The sequence below is a fragment of the Nicotiana attenuata genome, unplaced genomic scaffold (assembly GCF_001879085.1).
Source record: "Nicotiana attenuata strain UT unplaced genomic scaffold, NIATTr2, whole genome shotgun sequence".
In the NCBI taxonomy this organism is placed as follows: domain Eukaryota; kingdom Viridiplantae; phylum Streptophyta; class Magnoliopsida; order Solanales; family Solanaceae; genus Nicotiana; species Nicotiana attenuata.
The window spans coordinates 375,262-395,963 of record NW_017670678.1 but is presented as its reverse complement, the minus strand read 5'-3'; positions in this window follow the sequence as shown (position 1 = coordinate 395,963).

Below are 20,702 nucleotides of genomic sequence, written 5' to 3'. Positions count from 1 at the left end.
GAACATAATTAACTGAACATCTTTATACTATTAATAGAAAAACCGAAACAGTCACCACCCAGAAACTGGTGTCACAACTCATGAACTTTCTACAAATTACTACAAATACTAGCCCGAAGGAAAAGAATACATCTGTCTCGAAAGTAAACAAAACAGAGATATAGTATGTAGGAGGGGACGCCAGGGCATGCGGACGCCTACAGGACTACCTTGGGTCTCCTGACGGAAGTATCAGCAACCGACCTCTCGATCTGCCACTACCAGCTCCGAAATCTGCATAGAAAGTGTAGAGTGCAGTATCAGTACAACCGACCCCATATACTGGTAAGTGCCGAGCCTAACCTCGACGAAGTAGTGACGAGGCTACGACAGGGCATAAACAATATATCCTGCAACAGTTTATAATAAAGCAAGAAGAAAATATGGAATAAAATAGAACAGAAACTTGCTTTAAATAAATACGGAACCCAGTCTTTCTACCAATACTCAGCTATAACCAATCCTTAAGAGAGTTTCAACACCACAATAATGAATCTCAGCAGAAGAACATTATATAAATAACAATTGATGCGGCGCGCATACAGATCCCACCATATAATCAATAACAAAATGAACATTCACCCTTATTACTCCTTGTTGCGGCGTGCAACCCGATCCCACCAGTCCACCCTTATTACTCCTCAATATATCACCCTTATTCCTCCTGTTGCGGCGTGCAACTCGATTCCACATGTCCACCCTTATTGCTCCTTGTTGCGGCGCGCAACCCGATCCCACCAGACAATCACATTTCACCCTTATTCCTCCTGTTGCGCTGTGCAACCCGATCCCACCACATCAGTACCAATCACAAAATAAGAACAAGTATTTCACAAGTTAACTCAAATCCTCCACAACATTTATACCTCACCAAAACAACGAAAGATCACCATAATTATGAAACTTCATCAGTTAATGCTACGCAACGAGACCAACCAAGGTGTACCATGAAGCACCAAGAAACCAACACAAACCAACAGTGTGATATAATGAAACTACGGAACAATTACTAACGTTAATAGAGAAAACAACATTTAACAAGAAGCAATTAGACATAGAAGCATTAATAAGCAAGTAGCAGTTAAGACATGGAAGCAATATATTATGAAACGGGGAAGGGAACAGGCTAAACAGGTAATTCGGCGACGCATAGGTGCTCGTCACCACACCTATACGCCACACACATGGAATGTCACATAGCAAGTAAGTCGGGGATCCCTAATCCCTCGAGTCAAGGTTAGGCCAAACACTTACCTCAAGCCAACAGGCAATTCAAAGCTCAAATACCGCTTTACCTCTCGATTCCACCACCAATTCACTCGTATCTTGTCATAATTAACTTAATAACATTAATTAACGCTAAAGAAACCAATTCCAATGCATAATTATAGATTCCCCAGTATTTTCCCCAAATTGTCGAAAATCGACCCCGGGCTCGCTTAGTTAAATCCAAAATTCGGACCAAAACCCGATTACCCATTCACCCTCGAGCCCGGATATACAATTGGTTTTGGAATCCGACCTCAATTTGAGGTCTAAATCCCCAAATGTTAAAATTCCTAAGTTCCACCCAAAAATACCCAATTCCACTATGAAAAACCCTAGATTCTAAGATGAAATTTTGTAAAAAGATGAAATAGATTGAAAGAAATGAGTTAAGAATCATTCACCTATGATTTGGGGATGAACTTGCCCTAGGAAAATTACCTCTTGAAGTTTAGGTTTTGAAAAATGGGAGAATGAATGAAAAATCCCGTCTAAGACCCTTTTACTCAGCTGTAGATGTCGCAATTGTGACCTGAGCTTCGCAAATGCGAAGGAGCCATCGCAAATGCGAAGCCCTTCATAATCTTGCTGCCATTGCAAATGCGAAGAAAGTGTCGCATTTGCGAACACTGTTGATCGCAAATGCGAGTAGAATATCGCATTTGCGATCATACCCCTTCCCAGACTCCCTTCGCAATTGCGAAGATTTGTTCGCATTTGCGAACTCTGCTGGCCCAGGACTTCTTTGCAATTGCGATAAAGACCTCACAATTGCCATGCCTGCTTTCCTCGCATTTGCGAAGCCTATCTCGCAATTGCGAGATCAGAGGCCTGCAACAGACGCCAGTTACACTAGCAAATTTCTAAGTTCCAAAATCACTCCGTAGCCTATCCAAAAATCACCCGAGCCCCCACGACTCCAAACCAAACAAGCACACAAGTCTTAAAACATCATACGAACTTGCTCATGTGATCAAATCGCCAAAATAACACCTAGAACTATGAATTTAGCACAGAATTGCATGAAATTTTCAAGATAGTTTCAAAACTTCTATTTTCTCAACCAAAGGTCCGAATCACGTCAAATCAATTCCATTTTTCACCAAATTTCACAGATAAGGTTTAAATATCATAACGGACCTGTACCGGGCTTCGGAACCAAAATACGGGCCCGATACCAACAAGATCAAATCTTTTAAATTATTGCATTTTCAATCTTATCAATTTTCTTCAAAAATTCATTTCTCAGGCTAGGAACCTCGGAATTCTATTCCGGGCATACACTCAGGTCCCATATTTTACTACGGACCCTCCGGGACCGTCGGAAAATGGGTCCGGGTCCGTTTACCCAAAACGTTGACCAGAATCAACAAAAATTATCTTTTTAAGTCAAAAATCATCATTTCATAAATTTTTCACATAAAGGCTTTTCGGATACACACCCGGACTGTGCATGCAAATCGAGGAGAGATAAAATGAGGTTTTTAAGGCCTCAAAATACGGAATCGGATTCTAAAACAGAAGATGAACCTTTGGGTCATCACATTCTCCACCTCTAAAACAATCGTTCGTCCTCGAACGGACATAGAAAAGTACCTGAGTAGGTGAAAAGTACCTGAGTAACTCATCGATCTCAACTATCGAACCTGCCGGTCTAGAATAACTACCGGCTCCTCTTCGTAGGTCAAATCCTTTTCCAATTGGACAGTGCTGAAGTCCTACACGTGGGATGGATCGCCGTGATACTTCCGAAGCATGGACACATGGAACACTGGATGCACAGCTGATAAGCCTGGCGGCAATGCAAGTCTGTAAGCCACCTCTCCTACTCGATCGAGGATCTCAAAAGGCCCGATGAACCTAGGGCTTAGCTTACCCTTCTTCCCAAATCTCATCACACCCTTCATGGGCTATATTCGAAGCAACACTCGCTCTCCGACCATGAATGCCACATCACGAACCTTACGATCGGCATAACTCTTTTGCTTGGACTGAGCTGTACGAAATCTATCCTGAATGATCTTAACCTTATCCAAGGCATCCTGCACTAGATCTGTACCCAATAACTGGGATTCCCCCGGCTCAAACCACCCAACTAGCGATCGACACCGTCTACCATATAATGCCTCATAGGGAGCCATCTGGATGCTTGAGTGATAGCTGTTGTTGTAGGCAAACTCCGCTAACGGCAAAAACTGATCCCAAGAACCTCTAAAGTCAATAACACAGGCGCGGAACATATCCTCCAAAATCTTAATAGTACGCTCGGATTGTCCGTCCGTCTGAGGATGAAATGCTGTGCTCAACTCGACACGCGTACCCAACTCACGATGCACTACCCTCCAGAAATGCGAGGTAAACTGCGTACCTCGGTCAGAAATGATAAACATGGGCACACCATAAAGACGAACGATCTCACGGATATAGATCTCTGCCAACTGCTTCGAAGAAGAGGAAACCGCCATAGGAATGAAATGCGCTGACTTAGTCAGCCTATCCACAATAACCCATACCGCATCGAACTTCCTCTGAGTCTATGGAAGTCCAACCACGAAATCCATAGTGATACGCTCCCACTTCCACTCAGGAATCTCACTCTTCTGATGCAAACCACCAGGTCTCTGATGCTCGTACTTTACTTGCTGACAATTCAAACACCGAGCTACATATGCAACAATATCCTTCTTCATCCTCCTCCACCAATAATGTTGCCGCAAGTCCTGATACATCTTGGCGGCGTCCGGATGAATAGAATACCGGGAACTATGGGCCTCCTCTAGAATCAACTCACGAAGTCCATCCACATTAGGCACACAAACTCGACCCTACATCATCAAAACCCCGTCATCTCCAACTGTAACCTACTTGGCATCTCCGTGCCGCACTGTGTCCCTAAGGACAAGCAAATGAGGATCATCATACTGCCGATCTCTGATACGCTCAAATAATGAAGATCGAGCTACTGTACAAGCTAGAACACGGCTGGGCTCAGAAACATCCAACCTCACAAACTGATTGGCCAAAGCCTAAACATCCAAAGCAAGCGATCTCTCACCGACTGGAATATACGCAAGGCTACCCATACTAGCCGACCTCCTACTCAAAGCATCGGCCACCACATTGGCCTTCCCGGGATGATACAAGATGGTGATATCATAGTCTTTCAATAGCTCTAACCACCTTCTTTACCTCAAATTGAGCTCCTTCTGCTTGAAAAAATACTGCAAACTCTTATGATCCGTGAACAGCTCACGCGACACGCCATATACATAATGCCTCCAAATCTTCAGCGCGTGAACAATGGCTGCTAGCTCCAAGTCATGAACTGGATAATTCTTCTCATGAATCTTCAACTGCCACGAAGCATATGCAATAACCTTGCTATTATGCATCAACACCGTACCAAGTCTAATACGAGATGCGTCATAATATACCGTATATGGCTCTGAACCTGTGGGCAACACCAATACCGGTGCCGTAGTCAAAGCTGTTTTGAGCTTCTAAAAGCTCACCTCACACTCGTCCGACCACCTGAACAGGGCACCCTTCTGGGTCAGCCTGGTCATCGGGGCTGCTATGGATGAAAACCCCTCTACAAACCGACGGTAATATCCCGCCAAACCTAAGAAACTCTGGATCTCTGTAGCTGATGTGGGTCTAGGCCAGTCCTTGACTGCCTCAATTTTCTTAGGATCCACTTAAATACCCTCTACTGATACAACGTGACCCAAGAAAGCAACTGAACTCAACCAAAACTCACATTTTGAAAACTTAGCATATAACTGACTGTCTTTCAGAGTCGGAAGAATGATCTGAAGGTGCTGCTCATGCTCCTCTCGGCTGCGGGAGTAGATCAAGATATCATCAGTGAAAACAATCAAAAAGGAATCTAGATAGGGCTTGAACACCCGGTTCATCAAATCCATAAATGTTGTTGGGGCATTTGTCAACCCAAATGACATTACTAGAAACTCATAATGCCCGTACCGAGTGCGAAAAGTTGTCTTAGGGACATCGGATGCCCTAATCCTCAACTAATGGTAGCCAGATCTCAAATCAATCTTCGAAAACACCTCGACACCCTAAAGCTGATCAAATAAGTCATCAATCCTCGGCAATGGATACTTGTTCTTGATGGTGACCTTGTTCAACTGCCGATAATCTATGCATATCCTCATGGATCCATCCTTCTTCTCAACAAAGAACACCGGCGCTCCCTAGGGCGAGACACTAGGTCTAATAAAGCCCTTATCAAGCAAATCTTGCAACTGTTCCTTCAATTCTTTCAACTCTGGCGGGGCCATGCGGTACGGCGGAATAGAAATGGGCTGAGTGCCCGGAGCCAAATCAATGCAAAATTCAATATCCCTGTCGGGTGGCATCCCCAGCAGGTCTGCAGGAAATACCTTTGGAAACTCCCGAACAACTGGCGCAGAATCCATAGAAGGAACCTCAGCACTAGAATTATGAACATAAGCCAAATAAACCACACACCCCTTCTTGACCATACGCCGAGCCTTCATATAAGAGATAACCCTGTTGGTAGAATGACCAGGACTCCTTTTCCACTCTAATCGAGGGAACCCCGGCAATGCTAAGGTCACGATCTTGGCGTGACAGTCCAATATAGCATGATAAGGTGACAACCAATCTATCCCCAAAATGACATAGAAATCCACCATATCGAGAAGTAGGATATCTATACTAGTCTCAAGACCCCCAATAATAACCACACACGAGCGATAGACACGATCTACAATAATAGAATCCCCTACTGGTGTGGACACATACACGGGAGCACTCAAAGAATCACGAGGCACAACCAAATATGAAGCAAAATAAGATGACACATAGGAGTACGTAGATCCTAGATCAAATAGAACTGAAGCATCTCTAATACAAACCAAAACAATACCTGTGATAACTGCATCGGAGGACTCAGCCTCAAGCCTGGCTGGGAAAGCATAACATCGGGGCTATGCCCCACCACCTTGAACCATATCCCTAGGACGACCTCCTGCTGGCTGGCCTCCACCTCTAGCGACCTGTCCTCCACCTCTAACGGCCTGACCTCCACCTATAACGGGCTGACCCCTACCTCTGGCTCCCTAACCCCTACCTCTAGCTGGCTGGGTAGGCGGTGCCAGAATCATGGCACGAGAACTCTGCTGCTATGACTGAACACCCACTAATCTCGGACAGGTCCTCCGAACATGGCCATACTCACCACACTCAAAACATCCATCTGAATACTGCGACTGAGGAAACTGAGGCTGACCCTTACGGGCCGGCTGACTGTGATAGTAACTCTGAAGAGGAGGTGCTCTGATGGGAGCTGGCGGTGCACTATAAGTTGGCTGCCCTGAAGGAGGTACATAAGGACCACGACCCCCTGAAGCTCCATGGGATGTCTAAAGTGCTGAATGAAATGGCCTGGGATGATGGTCTCTACCAAAAGTACTTCGACCTCCAGATGAGGCCCCACTGAATCCACCGGTGTGACGAGGTCTCTTGTCAGACCCCTGAGCTAAAACTATCTCAACTCATCTGGCCACATTGGCTGCATCCTAGAAAGAAATCTCACTCCCTGTCTCCTTAGCCATCCGCAATCTGATAGGCTGAGCAAGTCCCTCAATAAAACTCCTCACCCTCTCTCTCTCGGTGGGAAGTATAAGAAGAGCATGACGGGATAAATCAAAAAATCTGGTCTCGTACTGAGTGATGGTCATAGAACCCTACTTAAGGCGCTCGAACTGCCTCCGATAGTCCTCCCTCTAAGTGATAGGAAGATACTTCTCCAAGAATAGCTGAGAGAACTGGTCCCAAGTGAGAGCTGGTGACCCAGCTGGTTTGGCTAAACAATAATCCCTCCACCAATTCTTGGCGGAACCTGACAGACGAAAAGCAGCAAAGTCGACCCCATTGGTCTCCACTATCCCCATGTTTCACAAAACCTCGTGGCAACTGTCCAAATAGTCCTGGGGATCCTCTGAAGATGTACCGCCATAGGTAGTAGTTAAAAGCTTGGTGAACCTGTCCAATCTCCACAAGGCCTCAGAAGACATAGCTAATCCATCGCTAGTCTATGCTACAACACCCGGCGGGACTACCCCAATTGGCTGAGCTGCTGGAGTCTGAAACTGGGGGGCCATCTGCTCCGGAGTGTGAGTAGCGGGAGTTTGTGCTCCTCCCCCAGACCGAGAGACGGCTGGTGCTACAGGAAGTTTGCCGGCCTGAGTAACACTCTCCATAAGGCCCACTAGATGGACCAAAGCATCCTAAAGTACCGAGGTAGTGATGAACCCCTCTGGAACCTGAGTTGGCCCCGCTGGAACAGTCTGGGCCGGAACCTCATCATCAAACACTACCTGAGGCTCGGCCGCTGGTTCTGCTGCTTGAGCTCTAAGATGAGCCCTGCCCCTACCTCGGCCTTTAGTACGACCTTGGCCTCGTCCTCTGCCCCGCGTAGGAGCTGCCACTGGGGGCTCGGGCTGCTGATCAGCTGATGAAGCGGTACATGTTCTCTCCATCTGCAAAAGAAAGAGTAGAGAGTTCAATTAGCATTGAAAGATCAAACCACACGACAGAGATGAATAGAAGTGAAATTGTTCCTAACTCTGTAGCCTCTAGGGGATAAGCACATACGTCTCCGTACCGATCCCTCAGACTCTACCGAGCTTGTCCGTGAATTGTGAGACCTAGGCAACCTAGTGCTCTGATACCAACTTGTCACGACCCGACTTTCCCACCGTCGGGGATGATCGCTGCCGACTCGACGCTATACTAAGGTAGGAAGAGTGGGTCGCAATAGCTTTTACCCGAATATCGTTCACGCGGACCGCACAAAAGTGTGAAGCGACCGCGTAGCCTGACTGCTGACCGCGAGAATCCAACCGCGGCTGCGTAGCACTTCCACTGAATATGCCATCCTCTGAATCTCCTAGTGCGGCCGCATTCACATTTGCGCGGTCCGCACTAGGTTCTCTTTTCCTCAACTTACTTATCTTTGACACTTGAGAAGGTTTCACTCCTTTTTGAGCCGATCTTTGACATTCGTCGCTTTGTCGATCAAACCTGCAATCAAGTACAACTTATGAGCATTTTGGGACTATTTTGTACCAATTCATAACCAAAGCATAGGCAAGTAGGAGCATAAAACATGTTAAAATCCCGATTTATCAACTCCCCCAAACTTAAACCTTTGCTTGTCCTCAAGCAAACAAAATAAGACCCACCCCTTTAAGGAAAATCCAAGTAATTCCAGCTATCCTAAAGCAACCTCAACAAGCATCAATTGGGACTAACAATTTGCCCTCAATACGAATGCATCATTAACACATTTAAACTTTGAAAAACCATGGATCAAGTGTGACACAAGAGCATCAAGAGTTGACACATTTTACCAAAGAGCTTCTCTCAATTACTTTGGTCATTGTGGAACCCAAACTCACACATCCTCAACTCTCCCTAAGCGAACCTCACCTTTTAGAGTATTAACACACAAATCAAGGTTGATGGAGTTTCACTCATCTCTCTCAAGAAGAAGGTCACAAGTCCGGCTCTAGGTACCATATGCTTGCCCCTTATGTAAGTATCCACTAATGTAGGTTTCCTTCAACTCAGATCCTATAGGGCTTTTGTGGAGTCATTATGAAGGCTTTTGGGTAAGGGTAGGACATGTTTTTATTCAAGTGGGTTCAATCTTCCCTTAAGCACTTCTTTTGATTCATTTTGGCACAACTCTCTTGACTTTTTTGAATATTTCACTTCTTTACAAGGGGTTAGAGAGACACATTGTCACTCTTTCTTATGCAATTCAAAACGTTTCTCCTTTTTCTACTTTTTCCACACCTTTTTCACACCTTTTTCACTTTTGTTTTCCTTGGATCCCTTTTTATTCTTGTTCACTTTGGACTTTCTTTTGTCTTTTTCTTTTCTTGCTTTTTCATCGCCTTCCTTTTTTTTCTTTTGCTTTTGTACCTTTCTACCACTTTGTTTCCTTTCTTGTCTCTCCCCCCAAACTTAGACATTTGCCATTACTCAAGGGAAGATTTGGGTGCCAAGAAAGGATAATCATTTAGAACGGGTATAGGCTTGTAGCATTGGTTCTTGAAAGAAAAAGGTTTAAGGCTCAAAAGGGTTAACTAGGGATCATCTCTTTGGTAGGCTATGGAATTGTTAAACTTAACATTCAGATCAAGGAGAGCCTATAATCACTTCTCAAGTCAAATTTCACCTAGGATTTCGCCTCAACAAACATTCAGGGCAAGTTCTAGACCATTGGCTCGGGACTTGGACTCACAATTCGATTCCTCACCACACATGCTAGGGGATTGCTAAAGACATCGAGTCGAGGGCCCACAACGACCTTAGTTACGATTCAAGCACACAATGGTCCGAAAAGACCACATGATGATTGTTTGGTCAACGCAAGAGTCTCAAAGCCACGACTTTCACCATCCTAAACACAACATTATGTCTTTGACCATGGGATCAAAGGCAAATGTGCTAGGCCCAAGTGAAGCTTTGCTTGAGGTACCCTTAACTACAACTATCAAAAACAAAAGAAAAATCAAAGAAACGGACTCAAACCCTTAAGAAGGTTGTCACTCCATCCATCATCGGGAAGAGCCACCCGGTTCACACAATACTCCACCCTTGGAAAGAACCGTGACCTTAAGAAAACCAAGGGCTTACTGGAAGCGTCAAAAACAAAACAAGAGGCTACGAGCCTAACTATAAAGCTAAAAACGAAATTTTTTTGCGAAACTAGAAAATAGAATGAATATTTACAATAGGGAATTAGAATATACAAACGGGGGATGAATATATACAAAATGTAACTTATCTTTATATACAAACCAAAATAGAAGATAAAAAGTACTGAATGTAAAGTTATATACATACCAAATAGAAAATCAACCAAAAGGAATAAAAACTGAGTCAAATATGTACAGTCATCCAGATAACAACAAAAAAGTAGGGCGCACCCCCACGAATAAAAGCTGGCATTGTCCCCAATGCCAACTATGAAACTAAGCATCAAAAAGTCATAAGAAAGGATATAGGGGCTCCCTAAGCCTGGTCCGTCTGCATGGGGTCATCAGTGGTCCCCAAGTCCTCCGTATGTGCAGGAGCCTCAGACTGGCTCCCGGCCTCCTGCTGCTCACTGCTGGGACTGGAGCCTGTTCCTGGACCGGCTGGATGACAGGTGCATCCTGAGGCAAAGTGGAGGAGGCCTCCTGTGGGACTGCCACCTCAATAACTGCATCCGTTGTGCTGGGGAGCTTCCTCTTCTTCCTAGGCTGCCTGGGTACCTGCTCCTGCTGTGGCTGTGGCACTGGTGCTGCTGCTGGAGGGGCTGGATCCCCAAATAACAAGTCTAAAGGCATCTGGTCTGCCAATAGCTTGTCCACATCTTTCCGCAGCTCTTTCACAGACTCTTTGGAAGCCCGTGATCTCCTCATCTTCTTGTGCTCCTTGGCAAGCTCCTTCAGAGCCTTGCCATGTGACTCCACAGCTGTAGTCAAAGTAGCCTGTGTCTTCATAATCCTTTCCTGGTTCTCCAGGAGCTTCTTCAAAGTGTCCTCAATGGACTGAGGAATCTGAGCTGGCTGAGGTGCTGACTGGGTCTGAATAGTGGAAGACAAGGTGGACAACTTGGATGTCGCAGCTGACATCCAGTTGTTCAAGCTAGCCAATGTCTGGCTCAACTGATGGGCAGTGAAAGGGTGAGTCTTGGAAGATGGAACTCCCGGGCCTGCTGAAGAACTGGGACCAGCAGTAGAGGAAGGTCCTGGAGGCAAGTCTACTCCTGTAGTGGCAGCAGGTATGGTGGAAGGCTCGGTAGAAGGCTCTACCGCAACTGGCTCCTCAGACTGGCCAGTTGGGGCAGAGGCAGGTGGCTGGTAGTTCTTGGACTTAGGGTTGTCCGGACCCTGCATACTGTACCAAGAGTAAGGAGCCACAGGCTTGGTCTTGACATCATATCTCTTCTTCTCCACCTCCAGGTCCCGGAAATACATTGAAAGGGTGTTGGGAAAAGGGTAATTCCGGTCATGCTCTTGCCCCACAGCAGAAATCACACGGGACATCACATTGCCCACATTGATAGGGTACCCGGCCATAATAGACGCAACAAGAACCGCTCGGGTAAGTGGAATAGTCTGATCGTGGGTAGAAGGGTCAAGCCGACTGCATATAAATGTCAACCACCCTCGAGCCTCAAAGTTGAAGGTCTTCCGGAATATTTTCTTCCCTGCTTGCAACCATTCTGGCACAGTACCTGGGATTGCCAAGTACTGGGCCAACCAAGGACGGACTTCCTCACCCATCCCTAACTTAGCCAAATAAAGTGACTCATCTTCATCACGGAACCCCAAATACTCATTTAACGATGTTCCATCAAACAACACTGTTTTGTCTCTAAGTTTGGTCACCTTGGTATCCTTGACAATGTGAGCTACATTAGAGTAGAATTCCCTGACCATGTGCTCATTAGCATCGATGCAGTTCTCCATGAAAAACTCCCATCCCCATCTAGTTCTGAACTCCCTTTGCACGTTCGGGTTGTAGGGTAAAAGGTCAGTGTCAATAAAACTCCTCTCCGGTATCAACTTCCTCACCGGCCACCACTCCCTAAACTTGTGAAATGCCACTTGACTGACAAATCGATCTTCCCAGACTTCAGGTTTTCTAGTTCATTCAATACCCCCAATCTGAGGCTCCCCTCCCTCATCTCTGCCTGCACTCTCCCCAGATAATGAAGCTGTGGGGGAGGTGGAGTATTGCCCACTACCGGCTGCGGACTCGTCAGAAGAATCCGAGACTACATTCACTGGTCTTTTGGAGGTAGGTGATGGCGGAGGGGTATCAACTAGGTGGAGGGGGTCGGTTATATGAGTTGGGACTGAATTGGAGGAGATGTCTTTGGAGGGCACATACTCACTCCCCGACGAATGAGAAGCAGCCTTGTCAGCAGCTCTTATCAATTTCCGGGTCTTTTTGATGTTCTCCCGAGCCTAGGGGGTGAGTTTTGCAGTTCTCTTTCCTTTACCCCCTCGGCAGGAACCACCTCTCCCGGGTTGTTGTGATTGTTTGGCGCCCCTTTGTTTAACCATTATCTGCAAAGATAAGCATCTAACATTGTTAGTTTAAGCACATGCAGTGAAACAGGTGAATGAAATAGATTGCAGAGATAATTTCAGTACACAGTTGCAGAACAGGTAGCAGAACATAGCACCGCGGACCGCACAAAACAGGAGTTCGACCGCGTTGGAGGCACCGCGGACCGCACAAAAGTGACCGCGGTCCGCGCTGGGCAAAGGCCCAAAATCACCACTCTCTGAATCTCCCACCGCAGTCCGCACAAAAATGCAACACGGACCGCGTTAGGGTAGCGCGGTCTCCTGGACCGCGTTAGGGTAGCGCGGTCGCGCAAAGGCGACCGCGGTCCACGCTGAGCTAGGGTTTATGGGCACTAAGTTAGGGTTGCATTTTTGCCATTCTTGTTCAAGTTTTTACACCTACTTTGTCCCTACTCAGTTCACCCATTGATTAAGCATATTCAGCACAAAACCCCGATTTTAAACTATCCTAAACTAACAATTAGATATAAAGAAGAAGCTAAACTACTGAGCAAGTCGTAAAAAATGAAAATATGAAATTAATTAATCACAAATGCATGAAATGTTACCAAGTTTGTGAAAATTGAATGCAATTAGTCCAAGCAAGTGAGAAAATTGGTCTCAGGAAAGGATGAACAGTAGAATTAGGGCTCTGGGTTTTCAAATTGCGAAAAGGGTAAAATGAAACCCTTGGGCCCTATTTATAGAAAAACTGTGGCCCCATACTCACCTACCAGCGCGGCCGCACAAAAGCGACCGCGGACCGCGGACCGCGTTAAGTTTCAACATGTGAAGTTTCAGAAGGCAACCTTGGCGCGACCGCGTTAAAGTGTACCGCGGCCGCGAAGGTCCACCGCGGACCGCACAAACTTGACCGCGGACGCGGTGGAAAACTTCAGAGAGCACTATTTTTGGAACATGCCAGCGCGGACCGCGCAAAAGTGTACCGCGGGCGCACTGGCAAACTTCAGAGACTGTTCAATTTATTCCAACTTGTTTTGCATTGCATCAATACAATTCCTGCAACATCTCACAACCAATTAGCTCAAAAATCCTAAACTACAAAGAAAATCAAAGAAAAAGAAAAAGACATGGGTTGCCTCCCAAGAAGCGCCCGATTTAACGTCGCGGCACGACGCATGTTACCATCACATCACTTCAAATGAATGAGTGTCACCACGTGGCTGTCATCAAACTTCCCCAAATAATGCTTGACACGATGCCCATTGACCCGGAAAACTTCACCATTCTTGTTCTTGAGATCAAGAGCACCAAACGGAGTCCCACTCCACTTTGACTTGAGCTTTCCCGGAAATAACCTCAACCGGGAGTTGAAAAGAAGAACCATATCACCAACCTTGAATTCCTTACCCCGAGCATATTTGTCATGAAAATACTTCATCTTGTCCTTATACAAGGACGAGCTGGAGTAGGCATGAAATCTAAACTCATCAAGCTCATTAAGTTGTTCAACACGGAGGTTCGCTGCAACATCCTTTTCCAAGTTCAACTTTCTCAAGGCCCACATAGCTTTGTGCTCCAATTCTACCGGAAGATGGCAAGCTCTCCCAAACACCAACCGGTACGGGGACATACCAATTGGGGTCTTGTAAGCCGTCCGGTACGCCCATAAAGCGTCATCCAACTTTTTCGACCAATCGGTCCTATTAGCATTTACCGTCTTGGACAAGATACTCTTTATTTTTCGGTTGGAGACTTCCACTTGACCACTAGCTTGAGGATGATAGGGGGTGGTCACTTTGTGATTTACTCCATACTTGGCAAGCAATGAGTCGAAAGCCTTGTTGCAAAAGTGAGACCCCCCCATCACTAATGATAGCACGGGGGGTGCCAAACCTTGTAAAGATACTCTTTTTCAAGAATGCCACAACACTCCGGGATTTATTGTTGGGTAAAGCCACGGCTTCAACCCACTTTGAGACATAGTCCACCGCCACGAGAATATAAGTGTTCCCACAAGAGCTCACGAAAGGACCCATGAAATCGATGCCCCAAACATCAAAAATATCCACCTCGAGAATTGTATTGAGAGGCATCTCATCCCTTTTTGAAATTCCGCCGGCTCTTTGGCATGCATCACATCTCTTTGCCAAGTCACTAGCATCTTTAAACAAAGTCGGCCAATAGAAATCGCAACTCAAGACCTTAGAAGCCGTCCTCACCCCTCCATGATGGCCACCATAGAGGGAGGAGTGACAAGCCTCCAAAATGCTCAATTGTTCACCTTCTGGGACACATCTTCTAATCACACCATCCGTGAAAATTTTAAACAAGTAGGGATCATCCCAATAAAAATCCAAACTATCCCGTTTGAGTTTCTTTCTTTGGTTGGAAGAGAGCTCACACGGGACAATTTCGGTCACAATGAAGTTGGCGATGTCCGCGAACCATGGCATGTCACACATTGCCACAGAAAGAAGTTGCTCGTCAGGGAATGTATCATTTATCTCAAGGCCATCACATGGCCTCCCTTCTTCCTCCAACCGGGACAAATGGTCAGCAACTTGGTTCTCACTTCCCTTTCGGTCCACTATTTCTAAGTCAAATTCTTGAAGAAGTAACACCCATCTCATCAATCTTGCCTTGGAATCCTTCTTGGTCATCAAATACCTAAGGGCGGCATGGTCTGTGTGCAAAATCACCTTGGCCCCCATAAGATAGGGCCGAAATTTCTCCATGGCAAATACAATGGCCAATAACTCCTTCTCCGTCACCGTGTAATTCCGTTGAGCTTCATGTATAGTCTTACTTGCATAGTACACGGGATGGAACATTTTGTTAACCCGTTGACCCAACACCGCCCCCACTGCAACATCACTAGCATCACACATTAGTTCAAAGGGTAAACTCCAATTAGGTGCGATTATGGTAGGGGTAGTGGTCAACTTGTGCTTTAAAAGTTCAAAGGCCTCCATGCATTTTTCATCAAAAACAAACTTGGAATCTTTCTCTAGCAACTTGCAATGTGGATTCACAACCTTCGAGAAGTCTTTGATAAACCGCCGGTAGAACCCGGCATGCCCAAGAAAACTCCTCACCCCTTTGACAGAAGTAGGGGGAGGGAGCCTTGAAATCACCTCAATTTTCGCCTTATCTACCTCAATCCCATGTTTTGAAATCTTGTGGCCCAACACTATACCTTCTTCAACCATAAAATGACATTTTTCCCAATTGAGAACGAGGTTAGTTTCTTCACAACGGGCCAAGACTCTATCCAAATTTACCAAGCATTCATCAAAAGAGTCACCAACCACACTAAAGTCATCCATAAAGACCTTCAATATGTCCTCCACCATGTCGGTGAAAATAGCCATCATGCAACGTTGGAAGGTCGCCGGAGCATTGCATAACCCGAATGGCATCCTGGAGAAAGCAAATGTACCGTAGGGGCATGTAAAAGTGGTCTTCTCTTGGTCCTCCAGGGCAATTAAGATTTGATTGTAGCCCGAGTACCCATCCAAAAAGCAACAGAATGCTCGCCCCGCAAGACGATCAAGCATTTGGTCGAGGAATAGCAAGGGAAAATGATCCTTGCGGGTCACCTTGTTGAGTTTCCGGTAGTCCATACAAACTCTCCACCCGGTAATGGTTCGAGTGGGAATAAGCTAATTGTTGTCATTGGTCACCACCGTCATCCCTCCTTTCTTTGGCACACATTGGACAGGAGAAGTCCACGAGCTATCGGAGATTGGATAAACCACACCGGCGTCAAGCCACTTGATAACCTCTTTCTTTACCACTTCCTGCATCGCCTCATTTAGTCTTCTTTGATGTTCAAGGGACGGCCTTGCATCCTCCTCCAAGATGATCTTATGCATGCAAAATGCGGGGCTTATTCCCCTAATGTCTGCCAGAGTCCATCCTATTGCCCTTTTTTGCCTTTGAAGCACCCCCCGAAAGTGGGCCCTCAACCCCTTGCAAGTTAGTAAGGCAAGAAGAAGAATGACTGGAAGAGTTGAATTAGAGCCCAAAAATTCATACCTGAGGTGTGGAGGAAGTGGCTTCAACTCCAACACCGGTGGCTCCTCAATGGATGGCTTAGTTGGTGGAGTTTTGCGGTTTTCAAGATCCAAAGATAACTTCCTAGGCTCATATGAATATGAACCCATACCATGCAATGCATTCACGCACTCCACTCTGCTAGCATCATCATCGACATCCATGTCAAGAAGCACGGCCTCAAGAGGATCTTCAACATTTATCATGGAACTTGTGTCATCCACTATCACAGATGTGACAATGTCCACAAGTGAACACACCTCCGTGCTATTGGGTTGTCTCATTGATTTGCAAACATGGAATACCACCTTCTCATCTCCCACTCGGAATGTCAACTCACCCGCTTCAACATCAACCAAGGCCTTCCCCGTAGCTAGGAAAGGTCTTCCAAGAATAATCGGCACTTCAAAGTCCACTTCACAATCCAATATGACAAAGTCGGCCGGCAATATGAATTTGTCCACCCGGACAAGAACGTCATCAATTATACCCAAAGGCCGCTTCATCGACCGGTCCGCCATTTGAAGTCTCATTGAGGTGGGCCTAGGTTGCCCAATTCCCAAAGTCTTGAAGACTGAATAAGGCATCAAATTAATGCTAGCCCCCAAGTCACAAAGGGCCTTAGCAAAATCCGCACTACCGATAGTGCAAGGGATAGTAAAAGCTCCAGGGTCCTCAAGTTTCGGGGCCATAGAATGCACTATCGCACTGACTTGGTGAGTCATCTTTATTGTTTCACAATCCATGGAACGCTTCTTTGTGACCAAATCCTTCATGAACTTCGCATAGCCCGACATTTGTTCAAGTGCCTCCACCAAAGGCACATTGATTGTAAGGCTTTTCATCATATCTATGAATTTTTTGAACTGATTGTCACTCTTTTGCTTTGCTAACCGCTGAGGATAAGGTGGAGGTGGTCTAGGCAAAGGCGCCTTGGCTTTTGGCACCACCGGCTCCGACATGTCGATTATGTGCTCCCTAGACGGGTTCACGGCCTCTTGAGTTTCCACCTCGGCCTCACCAATTCTATCCTCACCTCATTCTTCACATTTGGTTCAACCATATCTTCAACAACCAAAGGACCCACATCTTCTTGGAACCCAACATTATCATCCACAACTTGATTTTCTTTCGAGGCATGCACATCACCGCCTCTCCCACTTCTTGTTGTAACCACCATCACATGATTGTTACCTCCCTTCGGGTTCACTACCGTGTCACTTGGTAGAGCACCCTTAGGTCGAGTATTCAACGATTGAGAGATTTGGCCTAATTGCACCTCCAAATTCCGAATAGAGGTATTGTGGGAAGCCAATTGAGCATCAGAGTCTTGGTTCTTCTTCATCATTTGTTGAACATCATTTCTATTCCTCCTATATAACTACCCGAAGAACTAGACCCTTGAGATTGAAACGAAGGCGGATTGTTCGGTTGTTGATACATCGGGGGCCTTTGAAAACCTTGCCCCCGGTTGCCTTGATTTCCATTGTTATTCCACCCGCCTTGACCATTGTTGTTATTCCAATTATTATTACTCCCGTTCCAATCGCCTTGATTGTTACCTTGGTTACCCCAATTGTTGTTGTGATTGTTGTTGTTCCAATTGCCGCCACCTTGTTGTTGGTTGTTATTATTCCAATTACCGCCACCTTGTTGATTGCCCCAATTTCCTTGGGGCGCCACTGTTGATTCCCTTGATTTCATCTATTCTTTGGTAGTTATTGACATATTGACATTCCTCGCTTTGATCATCATAGCACTCATTTGAATAACCACCACCATCATTGTTGTTGTCAAATTGCTCACAATTACCTTGAGGTTGTTATTGCCCTCTTTACCTCCTTTTTAACAGAGAAACGCCTTCCATTGCATTGACTTGGCGCGGGTTGTGGACTTGTTGCAATTGCGCCTTCGCCAATCGATTCATAGTTGTTGTAAGCTCGGCAATAGCTTGGCCATGATCGTTCAATTCCTTGTGCAAATGGATGACCGTGGGGTCACCTTGGGGCACATTCGCTCGGCTTTGCCATGCCGAATAGGTGTCGGCCATTTCATCAAGTACTTCACATGCCTCTTGGTAAGAAAGTTTCATAAAATTCCCTCCGGCCAATTGGTTCACAATGCACTGATTCGTGGTGTTGATGCCCCGATAAAAGGTTTGTTGTATCATCGCCTCGTTCATGTCGTTATTAGGGCACTCCTTCACCATTGTTCTATATCTTTCCCATATTTCGTGCAAAGGTTCCGTTGGCATTTGCTTGAAAGCTAGAATCTCATCCCGAAGAGCCACCATATGACTTGGAGAAAAGAACTTGGCAATAAATTTGTCCGCCAATTCATCCCATGTGGTGATAGAATGATTTGGGAGCCTTTCTAACCAATCCAACGCTTTACCCCGAAGAGAAAACGGGAAAAGCCTCAATCTCAACGCATCCTCTGACACGTTTGTTTGTTTGCTGCCCCAGCATGTATCTACGAACCCCTTCAAGTGCTTGTATGCATTTTGATCGGAGGCGCCCGTAAAATACCCTCTTTGCTCGAGCAAGGTCAACATGACATTTGTGATTTGAAAGTTCCCCGCCCGGATTCGGGGAGGAACAATGGCACTCGCGTACCCTTGATTTGGGAGAACTCTTGGGACTGCTCTTGGCGGTGGCGGAGGAGGGTCTGGAATAGGATTGTTGTCATTGGCCTGACGGCCTCTACGTGGAACTTGAGGTACGGGAACCTCATCATGATCAATATCTTCTACCTCCTCCCCCGCCATGGCATTGCCAATAGGGTCATTAGCATTTAAAGCCATAGTACCTGAATGATCGACACAAACAAAATTAGTAAACAAGAAGGAAAGAGAAGCAAAACACAAAACTAACCAAACAGATAGTCAACACCGTAAGCTCCCCGGCAACGGCGCCAAAAAGTTGATCGCTGCCGACTCGACGCTACACTAAGGTAGGAAGAGCGGGTCGCAATAGCTTTTACCCGAATAGTGGTTCGGGATCGAATTTCCACAGGGAGCTAGTAGTGGAGTTGTATTATCTGTCTAGTCTAGAGATGTGTTTGTACTTCTAATGTCACTTCAAACATTTTTGGTTTTCTTTGCTTTTTATGACTACTATTATAAAACTAATGATTAAAACTAAATTATGCTAAAGGAATATTGCTAAGTTGTATTTAATATAGAGAAAGGCACTAGGGTCGTGGCATTGCCTAGGTGGCTAATTAACGGGTAGATGTTACTAAGGATAGATTGACAAATTTGGGGCTTATGCTATAACCATTGCACAATTGTACCCACTCTCACACCTCTCGGTAGAGAGAGTGATTTTTCCCAATTGACTCTCTCGAGACCTTCCATGATCTTTGATCCAATGGCTCAAGTAGGGTAATTACTCTCTCGAGATTTAACCCGTTAATTGGGACTACCATTTCTCATGGGTCCATCCCAATTCCTTGTTGGGTCAATTTTGGGGTCATGGACTCTCTTTCTCAAGAAGAGTTAAACCCACAAAGCTAGAATCAGTGTTTGCAACCACCAATCCTTAATTAAAACATAAAATCAACCCAAATAACAAACACCCAATATCAATCTAACCTTAGATGGCAACACCCATCAATTACCCACACTAGGGTTGAGCCACAACCCTAACTAATGGGTTTAGCTACTCATGCTAGATACAGAAATTGAAGAAATAGATGAAGAACTAAGCATATTAATTAATTACTAAGAAGAAACTATAATAATAAAGAGCAAAAATGCCGAAAATGGCTACAATGTCGAGTCTCACGAGCTCAGCTACGTTCAGAATCTAAAAACTTGACCTAAAAATGGCAAAATGTTCTATTTATACTAGGCTGGAAAAACTGGACAAAAATACCCCTACGGGGTCAGTGCGGACCGCGCAAAAAGGACCTCGGCCGCACTGGCTCTTGGACTTCTGGTTTCTGCTTCTCTGAAGTTGAGGACCACGGACCGCGTGGAAATGCAGCGCGGCCGCGATGGAAGTTGGCGCGACCGCACATAAAGGAGCGCGGAGCGCATTGCTTGAATTTTCAAAACTTCAGCTCTCTGAATCTCGTTCACGCGGACCGCACAAAAGTGTGAAGCGGCCGCGTAGCCTGACCGCGGACCGCGAAAATCCAACCGCGGCCGCGTAGCACTTCCACTGAATATGCCATCCTCTGAATCTCCTAGTGCGGCCGCATTCACATTTGCGCGGTCCGCACTAGGTTCTCTTTTCCTCAACTTGC